Source organism: Notamacropus eugenii, chromosome 4 (assembly GCF_028372415.1).
Source record: "Notamacropus eugenii isolate mMacEug1 chromosome 4, mMacEug1.pri_v2, whole genome shotgun sequence".
NCBI lineage: Eukaryota > Metazoa > Chordata > Mammalia > Diprotodontia > Macropodidae > Notamacropus > Notamacropus eugenii.
In genome coordinates, this window is record NC_092875.1 from 154736376 (window position 1) to 154747411 (window position 11036).

Sequence of the window (11036 nt, forward strand, 5' to 3'; positions counted from 1 at the left end):
TTAGGATAGTCTTTAAAAGCCAAACATGGAATTTATTGAATTGAAAATCTGCAATTTATTGAAAAGGGGAGTGACATGGTCAGAGAAGCTTTTTAAGGTCACTGTGATGGTGAGGTAATTGAGGGGATTAAGATAGCAAGTGGTTAATTTCAGAACTGAACAAACTACAGAGTCTACTTTGTGACTCAGTTTTGTAGCTAGCTCAGTTCTTTCTTTTCAATTATGGGTGTAGTCCAATTTCTCTCTTGTGAGAAAACATTATTCAATTGTAGGGACACAGAGAAAATCTTATTGTATTGTTTGAACTGGCCCTGCATGACTGGAAAGCTAGACCGCTTGTACTTGCTGCTTAGAGACCTTTAACTAAGGACCTAGGCCGTACTAACCAGAATCCCAGTTAGATCCAAAGATTGATGCCAGTTTTCTCACAATTGTACATCTCAAGCAACACATATGTCTTATCTAAAAACTGTCCCTGAACTCATCAATGAGTTGTTGTCTCCATGTTCCTTTGATTGTTCACAGACACTTGAAGGGAGAGGGACACCTCTTTTTCTAAATTCAGGGAATTGTACCTCTTCATTCTTCCCCTTCCGACTTGGAAATTCCTGAATTTTTCCTCCAATTAGAAATTAGATTCCCTAATGTTGAATTGTTTCCTCTTCATTAATTGCTCTTATTTGATTAATTGCTTTTAATGTATAAAAATTTGTATTTGGGGTTCTGGACCAAAAGAGAAAGGCTACTAGTCCCAATTTGTTAGGTAACATATCGCTTAATAAATCAATTTGATTGACATCTCAAACCTTTGTTTCCTCAATTATTTCATCTTTCATCCACCACAATAGTTGATCAGACAAACAACTGACACAATAGTTGACCCAATAGTTGACCAGACAAACAGACCTGCTAAAGACCTTAGCTTTAAAAGGACCAAGGTCTTCCACTGCATCTGGGACCATCTCCAGTCATCCTGATGTGTTTCTGGCCACTGTATCCAGATGACTCTGGAGGAGAAAGTGAGACTGGTGATTTTGCATAGCCCTTCTTCACATACAACCAAGTTACTTGTATGTCATGGCATCACCTCCCTGATGTCGTGGTTCTCTTCAAGAACAAAGGACAGAGGTTGCTGTTTGTCATTTGATCTCAAAGAGGACCATGACATCAGGAAGGTGATGCCATGGCATGCAAGTGAAAATTGGATTTAAGTGAGACTACTGGAGGTAAGTAAAGAGGTTAAGGGTGAACAAATAAATCTGAGAAACGTCTGCCTTTAGATGATAATTTAATCCATGAAAGTTGATGAGATCATCAAACAAAACTGTATAGTGGGAGAAGAGAAAGGGCCCAGGAGAGTCTTTGGGAACACCCATAATTAGTGGGTGAAACCTGGGTGAGCATCTAGGTTGAGGCAGGAGAACTATTTCCTTTGTTCTCAGTCTTCATTCATCTTGACTTCTCAACAGCATTTAACGCCACTGACTGTTCCATCTTTTTGGATACTCTCTCCTCTCTATCTTTTTATGACTTCTTACTTGTTACTCTACCTTTTGACTACTTTCTTAGCCTCCTTAGTAGGATCATCATCCATGTCTCACTCCCTCTGGCTCAGAGTACCCCTGGGACTCCGTCCTAGGTTCTTTTCTTTCGTCTTTCCTTTCCAGGTCTATTGACGATCTCATCAGTGTCCATGGATTCAAAATCTCTATTTGTTCTTTGTCCTTCATTCTCGGAGAGGACTAATGAGATTACAATGGTGATATCTTGATTTTGGATTTAAGTGAGGAAGAGCTGCCCAAAGGCATCAGCCTCCCCTCCAAAGTCATCTAAGTCTAATGGCAAATCACAAGTCAAGATGACTGGCAGTGGTCCAGAATGCAGTGGAAGACCTTAGTATCTTCCATGTCTGTCCAAACTCTAAGCACTCCTCAGTGTCTGCTTCAGCCTCCTTCATGGCTGATGGAACAAACTGTTCTCACCTGCTCTTTTTGCCAAGAGAAAGCTTAACATGCTTGGGGCAGACATCCCTCTGACTTACTAATAGTTGTAAGGCCATTGGTTGCCCTCAATGTGGTTTATTCTATCTTGGATTTTACTGTGGTGTGATTGAATCTTACAACTTCTTGGAGCCACTAGTGAGAGTTGAGTGAATCAGGTGGACACCAAAGATGGATGAGCAGCCCTCACACTAGAGTTGTTAGTCCTCCCTGAATACCTCATACACCTCTGTGATCTCAGTGGCGATTGCTAGTTTCTCCTTCCACTAGTGCAGTTCTCAACCAACTGATACTTACCATTCTATTTGATTCTTGTTTTTGTCCTCTCATATACTCCAGAGAGGGTATACCCAGTGTATAAGAGGTTTCCCTTCGAGTCTATTAACAAGATCAGGTTAAAAAAAACAAATAGGAGGCAGAGCCAAGATAGTGGAGTAGAAAGATGGACTTACTCTAGCTTTCTACCCACAGCCCATAAAATACCTGTAAAAAATGACTCTAAACAAATTCTAGAGCAGCAGAAGTCACAAAACAACAGAGTAAAAGAGATTTCCAACCCAAGACAGCCTAAAAGACTGATAGGAAAGGTCTATCTCACTGGGCTCAGAACAGAGCATAGCCCAGCCTTGGCCATACAGCATGGACAGAACTGGAGCACATTTCAAGGTGTGAAATCATGGGTAGCAGCTGCAGTTCCCAGATTTCTCAACCCACAAATGCCAAAGACAGCTTCAAAGGTCAGTAAGAAAGCTCTTTCATCTAGGTGAGAGGGGAATGCCATCTGACCCTAGCCCCTACCGGCAGCAGTGTCCACTTTTGGAGCCCTCATCCTAAAGACCCTGGGGAAATTGAGCAGCTGATCTGGGTCTCAGTTCTGAGTGGCAGTTCTGGAATGAGAAAGAGTACTGGCATGGTAGATCTGGTGGTGACCATGGAGATGGAATCCTACTCACAGATTCAGGGCAAAAAAGAGTGCTTGTGGTTGCTCATAGACCAGAGTGTAGGTCAGGAGAGGAGTAAACTCCTCTCCCTTGATTGTGCCACCTTGGAGGAGCTGAGAACTTACAGATCCATAGAGTATACCCTCCACTTGACAAAGGACTCAAAAGTTAAGTAACTGACTGTAAAAATGCCCCCCAAAAAGGGAAAAAAAATAAGACTATAGAAGGTTACTTTCTTGGTGAACAGGTATTTTCTTCCATCCTTTGGGATGAGGAAGAACAAAGCATACCATCAGAAGGAGACATCAAAGTCAAGACTTCTACATCCAAAATCTCCACAAAAAAAAAAATATGCAGGAGTGAGAGCAACTACTCACCTAAACTCTTAGACAAACTCCTTCAGATACCTCCAAAAAGACAATCTGACCAAATTTTGAAGGTGCAGAATCCAATAGGAGACAGACTGTGGCAGATTCACAGGCCAGGACAGACTGGAAGATCAATGGGAAGAATCTGTTCCACGGGCTGGAGGAGCACACAGTACAGCACATAGCAGCCACAGCAGGGCCAAGCAGGAAAGCCCTGGGGGTGATCTGAGGAAGTGGCAGCATGGTGGAATAGCAGCTCAGGGTGGGAGTCCAGTGGAGTCAAGTGAGTGAGAGTCACAGAAGGAGCCCCAGGTATCTGCAGGAGCTGCTTCTGAGACTGTCAGCCTGCAGATTAAATGTCTGTAAGTCACCTACTTGAACTTCTAGGAGCCAAAATGGCAGAGTGTTCGGTAAAAAAAAAAAATATGCTATGGTCTCAGGCTGTGGAAGAGCTCAAAAAGGATTTTGAAAATCAAGTAAGAGAGGTAGAGGAAAAATTGGGAAGAGAAATGAGAGCAATGTAAGAAAATCATGAAAAGCAAGTCAATAGCTTGCTAAAGGAGACCCATAAAAATGCTGAGGAAAATAACATCTTTAAAAATAGACTAACCCAAATGGCAAAAGAGATTCAAAAAGCCAACGAGGAGAAGAATGCTTTAAAAAGCAGAATGGGCCAAATGGAAAAGGAGATTCAAAAGGTCACTGCAGAAAATAATTCTTTAAAAATTAGAGTGGAGCAGATGGAAGCTAATGACTTTATGAGAAACCAAGAAATTACAAAACAAAACCAAGAGAATGAAAAAATAGAGGACAATGTGAAATATCTCATTGAAAAACAACTGACCTGGAAAATGTATCCAGGAGAGATAATTTAAAAATTATTGGTCTACCTGAAAAATATGATCAAAAAAGAGCCTAGACATCATTTTCCAAGAAATTATCAAGAAAAACTGCCCTGATATTCTAGACCCAGAGGGTAAAATAGAAATGGAAAGAATTTACTGAACTCCTCCTAAAAGAGATCCCCAAAAGAAAACTCCTAGAAATATTGTAGCCAAATTCCAGAGTTCCCAGGTCAAGGAGAAAATATTGCAAGCAGCAAGAAAGAAACAATTCAAGTATTATGGAAATACAGTCAGGATAACACTGGACTTAGCAGTTTCTACACTAAGGGATTGAAGGGCTTGGAATATAATATTCCAGAGGTCAAAGGAGATAGGATTAAAACCAAGAATCACCCACCCAGCAAAACTGAGTGTAATACTTCAGGGGAAAGAAAGGAATTTCAATGAATTAAAGGACTTCCAAGCATTCTTGTTGAAAATGCCAGAACTGAGTAGAAAATTTGACTTTCAAATATAAGAATCAAAGAAAACATGAAAAGGTAAACAGGGAAAGAGAAGCCTTAAGGAACTCATTAAAGCTGAACTGTTTACATTCCTACATGGAAATATATTATTTGTAACTCATGAGACCTTTTTCAATATTAGAGTAGTTAGAGGGAATATATACAGATATATATGTGTGTGTGTATGTATATGTGTGTGTGTATAGATATGTATGTATATGTATATTATATATGTGTAGGTATGTATATGTACATGGGTGTATGTGTGTATACATATGTATAGATAGATAGATAGATAGATAGATAGATAGATAGATAGATAGGTAGGTAGGTAGATAGAAAGTAAGCTGAATATAAAGGGAGAATGCCTTAAAAAAATAAAATTTACTGTTGAATGGAATATACTAGGAGTAAGAGGAAGGGAAAGGTAGAATGTAGCAAATCATCTCACATAAAAGAGAGAAGAAAGAGCTTTTACAATGGAGGGGAAGAGGGGGAAGATGAAAGGAAATTATTGAGCCTTACTCTCATGGCATTTGGCTTAAGGAGGGAATAATACACATTCAATTGGATGTGGAAATCTATTTTACCCAGCAGGAAGGCAAGGGGGAAGGGGATAGGAGAGGGAAGATAATAGAAGGGACGGCAAATTGGGGAAAGGGATAATCAGAAGCAAACACTATTGTGGAAGTACAGGTCAAGGGAGAGTGGAATAAATGAAGGGCAGGATAGGACAGAGAGAAATGTGGTTAGTCTTTTACAACATTGAATATTATGGAAGTGCTTTGCATTGTTATACATCTATGACCTATATTGAATTGCTTATTTTCTCAATGAGGGTAGGTGGGGAGGGAGGGAGAGAATATGGAACTCAAAGCTTTAAGAATGAATGTTAAATGTTGTTTTAGCATGCAACTGGAAATTAAGCTATACAGGCAATGGAGTATAGAAATCTATCTTGCCCTACAGGAAAATAGAGGGGAAGGTGGGTGGAAGAAGGGTGGATAATAGAAGGGGTGACAGACTGGAGGAAAGTGTGGATGAGGTGCATGCTGTCCTGGGGTAAGGGGTGGGGAGAGATGGGGAGAAAATTTTGAATTCAAATTTTTGTGGAAGTGAATGTTAAGAACTGGAAAATAAATAAATTATATATTAAAAAAACTCAAATCAGTCATCAATATTTCACTTCCTTATTGGAAAAAAGTAAATCTTTTCTCAGTAATTTTACCTTTTCACATAAAGGCTTATGTAGTCCTAGTTCTCCTAAAAAAAACGGTATTTTTTTATTTGTAAAAACTTAAGTGATTGTAAGATCATTTACAATGATTATTGTGTTCCTCATCCCAGTGTCGTTAACAAAACTACCATACTGCCAGGTAAACACTTTAACACAGAACCAACTGAGGGACTTTATTCTTGTTTGTTTTTCATGAGAGAAGATAGAAATCATTACAATGTACCCTCCAGTTTCCCAGAACATATATTAACTAAGATTCAGTAATCTTTGCAAAATTACAGTTATGTATTTAGAATTCCCAGGTCTTAAGTTGGAAGTATTGTTATGGATATTTTGAAGTTGACAGAAGCTAGGGATACTGAGTAGAGGAGTTGAGGAGGGAGTGCATTTCGTGCAAGCCAAATAACCTAGACAAAGACATGGAGACAGCAGATGAAATGTAATATATGAGAATTGCAAGTAGGATGGTTGGGCTGGAATATAGAGGGTGTGAAAGAGAGTAATATTCATATATATATATATATTTCATCCCCTAAAGTTCCATTATTGTATCTTCAAATGCTCATTGTAACTTTTTACTTGAATGTCTATTGAGCATTTCAAGTATGTGTCCAAAGCTGAGCTCAAAATCTTTCCTTCTAAACCCATAATTCCTCTTAGCTTCCTCATTTCTGTCAAGGATACCTCTGTCTTTTCAGTTACTCAGGTGCATAACCTCAGGATCATCCTTGACTTCACTTTCACTTATTTCCCCGTAGCCAATTAGTTGCCAAGACTTGTAGATTCTATCTCCAAAGCATCTGTGGAATCTGTTCCTAGTTCTGGTCCTCATCACATTTATCTGGACTATTGCAATAGTTTCTAATTAATTCTCCTTACCTTGGATCTTTCTTCTTTCTAATCCAACCTCCATGCTGCTTTCAAAGTGATATTCCTAAAGCACAGATCTGACCCTGTCATCATCTTCTTTCTCCCCACCTCAGTAAGCCTCCATGACTCTCTTTTGCCTCTAGGGTAAAATGCAAATTTAAAACCTTTTATAATTTACACACATGCATACACACAATATTATATATACACATACATATACACATACACACCTCTCTCTCTCTCTCTCTCTATATATATATATATATATAATTTATAGTTTGGCTTCAAACTAGCTTTCTAAACTGATTTTTATGGTTATTCCTCCTGCCCTCCCCCTAAATACTCTACAATCCAGTCAAACTGGCCTATTTGCTTTTCCTCATTCATAACGTTTCATTTACTTTCTCCATGTATTGATACAGGCCTAGAATTCTCTTGCTCATGACCTCTGCCTCTTAGAACCCCTACTTCCTTTCAAAGCTCCAATTCACTGCCACTTCCTACAAAGTGCTTTCCTGATTCCTCTCATCCTTACCACCCCCCACCTCCGACTTTATTTTGTATTTATTTTCTGTATGTTTGGGGCTTACTCATCTGCGTACATGTGTTCAATTCCCCCTTCCCCAGTAGAATATAAACTCCTTGATAGTAATAATAATGGAATTTTTACATATTAATTATATATTTACATAATAATAATAGCTAGCATTTATGTAGAACTTTAATATTTTCAAAGCATTTTACAAGAATTATCTCGTTTGGTCCTCACAACAGCCCTGGGAGGCAGGTGCTATTAGTATCCTCATTTATAGCTGAGGAAACTAAGGCAAAGAGACTTCAGTGACTTGCTCAAGATCACACACAGAGTTATGAATTATCTGAGGCTGGATTTGAATTCCAGTCTTTCTGATTCCGGGCCCAGAGTTCTATCCACTATGCCATCTAGCTGTCTATCACTGCCTAGCTGAATATCACTTTGGCAGCTATGTGCAGGATGGGGAAAGGGAGAGGGAAGGAAATAAGTATTTATACAATGCCTACTATGTGCCAGGCATTCTGTTAAGTTCTTTCTACAAATACTATCTCACTTGGCCTACTATGTGCCAGGCAACGTGTTAAGTACTTTTTAGAAATACTATCTCACTTGAGATTATATTATCACATTTGGAATGAAGATGTGAGAGACTGGAGGTAGGAGAAAAATGAGGAAGATATTGAGGATATCACCGGGTGAGGGGTGATGACATTCTGAACTTGGGTGGTGGCCATGTGAGTGGAGTAGAGAAATTGGATTTGGGACTTAGAATATTGATTGATTATGTAGGGTGAAAGAGAGAGTGAGAAGTCATATTCATTCTCTAGTTCTTAGTAGAACCAATCAATGTATCAAAGAGCATTTATTAAATACCTACTATGTGCTACTGTGCTAGATGCTAGGGATATGAAGGATAAAATAATCCCTACTCTCCAGGAAGTTTTTTCAGCAGAGACAACATGTGCATAGATAAGCAAAACAGAGAGACTGGGCCAGTGAGGGCCTGGTCCTTGGAATGTCTTTGTATTTACCTTTTATTTTGGGTTATACAGATTATGTGTCATATTTTTCTTGACTTTTTCCAATCCAGCATGTGGAATTTTGATTATCTAGTTTCCACACATGAATGACTATGGCAGTGGTACCCTGTAGTGATGAAAAATTGACTTTGGAGCCAGACATGCTGATGATTCAGGAATCTGGGGTAGAATCTATTTGATGTTTCAGTCTCTTCTCAGGGAGTTCTTGAGGGAGGAAAATTGCTTTGGGTCACTGGGGATGGGTAAGCTGGCTATTTTTCCCTGCCCAGTTGATCACACATCTTTTTCACTTATGTTTATTCTTTCCTGATCTTAGGTGAACTGAGTATACAGAGATGGGAGTACCCAAGTAATTGGTGAGTTTGGGAGGTCCATCAGAGCCATCAGAGAATTTTCATAGACAACTGGAGTCAGGAAGAGAGTTCCCCAAAGTAGAAATGACTAACAATAGAGGAAGTACTTGCAGATGGAGGGGGAGAGATGGTTTCCATGAAGATAGTGTCTATCTTTCATAGACTACTTCATAGACTTTCATAGACTATGAGCCTTTGTGACAGAGAGAAATGTTGGCAATGGATTCTAGAAAGGCACCAATTCACTCAGGACAATGGAGATTTGCATCTAATGAGAACCTCATGATGATTCCATAAAAGGAGAATAGGACTTCTGGGGTATGTGTGTGGGGGGTAGTATCCCTTGACTACTCAGGTTTTCTACAAACAGACCACTCCAATTTTATTTTAAGTTTGAGCCCACCTTTCCAGGGACCTTGTGTGTGTTGTTGTGTTTGTCTTTTGTTTCTGAAGAGGACCATAATATCAGAGAAATGATGACATGACTTGCACTGGACTGTCTTTTGAATGAGGGTCACCATCCTCACTTCTCCTCCAGAGCCATCTGGATCCAGTGACCAGATATTCACTAGGATGACTGGAAAAGGCCCAGGATGCACTGGGAGACCTTGGCCTTGTAGGCTAAGGCCTTTTCAGGTACTCACTTAAAGTGAGGTAATGCTTATTCAGTGAATAGGCCTCTTTAAAAAGTAATCAGGCTCATGGCCTCTTTATCAGAAAAGGAAAAAAATTGATAAATAGATAAATCAAGCTGGGAGGGGCTGGAGCCTCAGGTTGTTGTTTGGAAGAGAAACTGTTACTGGAAGAGAAATCTAGGTCAGGGAAATGTTTTGTTCTTGTAACATTTTCTCTTTTTTTAAGTGTTATATAGATTTATTATTATTATTGCTGTTGATGTTGTTGTCTTACTCCTAATGAGTAAAATAAAGATCATTTAATGAGACATCTAGTTATTTTCTCAGGTAATGTTCAAAGCAAGAATAAACAGACAATCATGAAAATAACTGAACCTTATACACCTGAATTTATTGCAGTGGATAGATTTATTGCTGCACCTGATATCAGAAAACCCTGAATTCAAATCCAGTCTCAAACACCTATTAACTGTGTGACTCTTGGCAAATCACTCATCCCTGTTTGCCTCATTTCCTGATCTGTACAGTGAGCTGCAGAAGGAAATGGCGAACCACTTCAGTATCTTTGCCAAGAAAACCCCAAAATACGTTACAAAAAGGTTGGACACAATTGAAAATGACTAAACAAAACAATAAGCTCTTTGATCTAAGTCCTCTGATCTTTCCATTATTTTCATCTATGGAAAAATTTAAAATTATGACCAAGATATATGTATACATTGAGTATGTCATTAAAGAAAATACAAAAAGAAAAGAGGCAGGCTTTCACAGGCCATTTTCTATAGAAGACTACATCATGATTCATTACCTACTGAAAGATTATAAGGATCTATCGTATTTTTACTGAATAGTCTATTTAAAACCTGCGACCTGATAAAACCAAAAGGAACTTGAAAGCTCAGATTCTTTCAGCATTTTCTCAATAAATACCCTTTTCTAGAAGGTAGTAGAATTCAACGGGTTGATTGATCTTGGGAGGCAAACTGGATGGGGGCTTTTGGGTGATGGTATTAGAAACAAAAACCTTTTTGGGTTATCCCTAGTATCCTGAGGACTAAATTGATATTCTGTTCTCTGGAAGCTTAACATCAGTATAGTTAAGTAAATAACCCATAGGGGATAGAATAAATACAAAAATAAATACAATGTAGTTAAATACAGATAATTAGGGAGGGGAACACTAGCACTTAGAGACACAGAAAAAAGCTTGGAGTATAAGGTGCTGGTTGAGTTGTATCTGGAGGGTGCATCATAGAGGAATTTTAAGAAGCAAAGTTGAGGAGGGTGTGCATTCTAGGCATGGAGGATGAACTAGTTCACAGGCATAGAAATAGAAAAAAGAGTGTCATGTATTAGAAATAGAGAGGAGACAAATTTGACTGGATTGTAGGAAGGAACATAATTTATAATGAAGCTAGAACGATAGCTTGAAGGCAGGTTGTGAAGGGCTTTAAAAAATCAAATAGTAGAGTTTATATTTTATCCTAGAGGCAATAAACAACCCTATTGAGTAGGAGAGAGTCACAGTCAGATATGCACTTTAAAAAAATTACTTTGGTTGCGATGTGGAGGATAGATTGGAATGGGAGAAACTATAGGAAGGTAAATCAATCTGGAATCCACTGGCATAGTCAAAGGAAAAGGTGATGAGGCCCTGAACCACAGAAGTGACTGTGTAAGTAGAGAGAAGGAATTGGATGGAAATGATG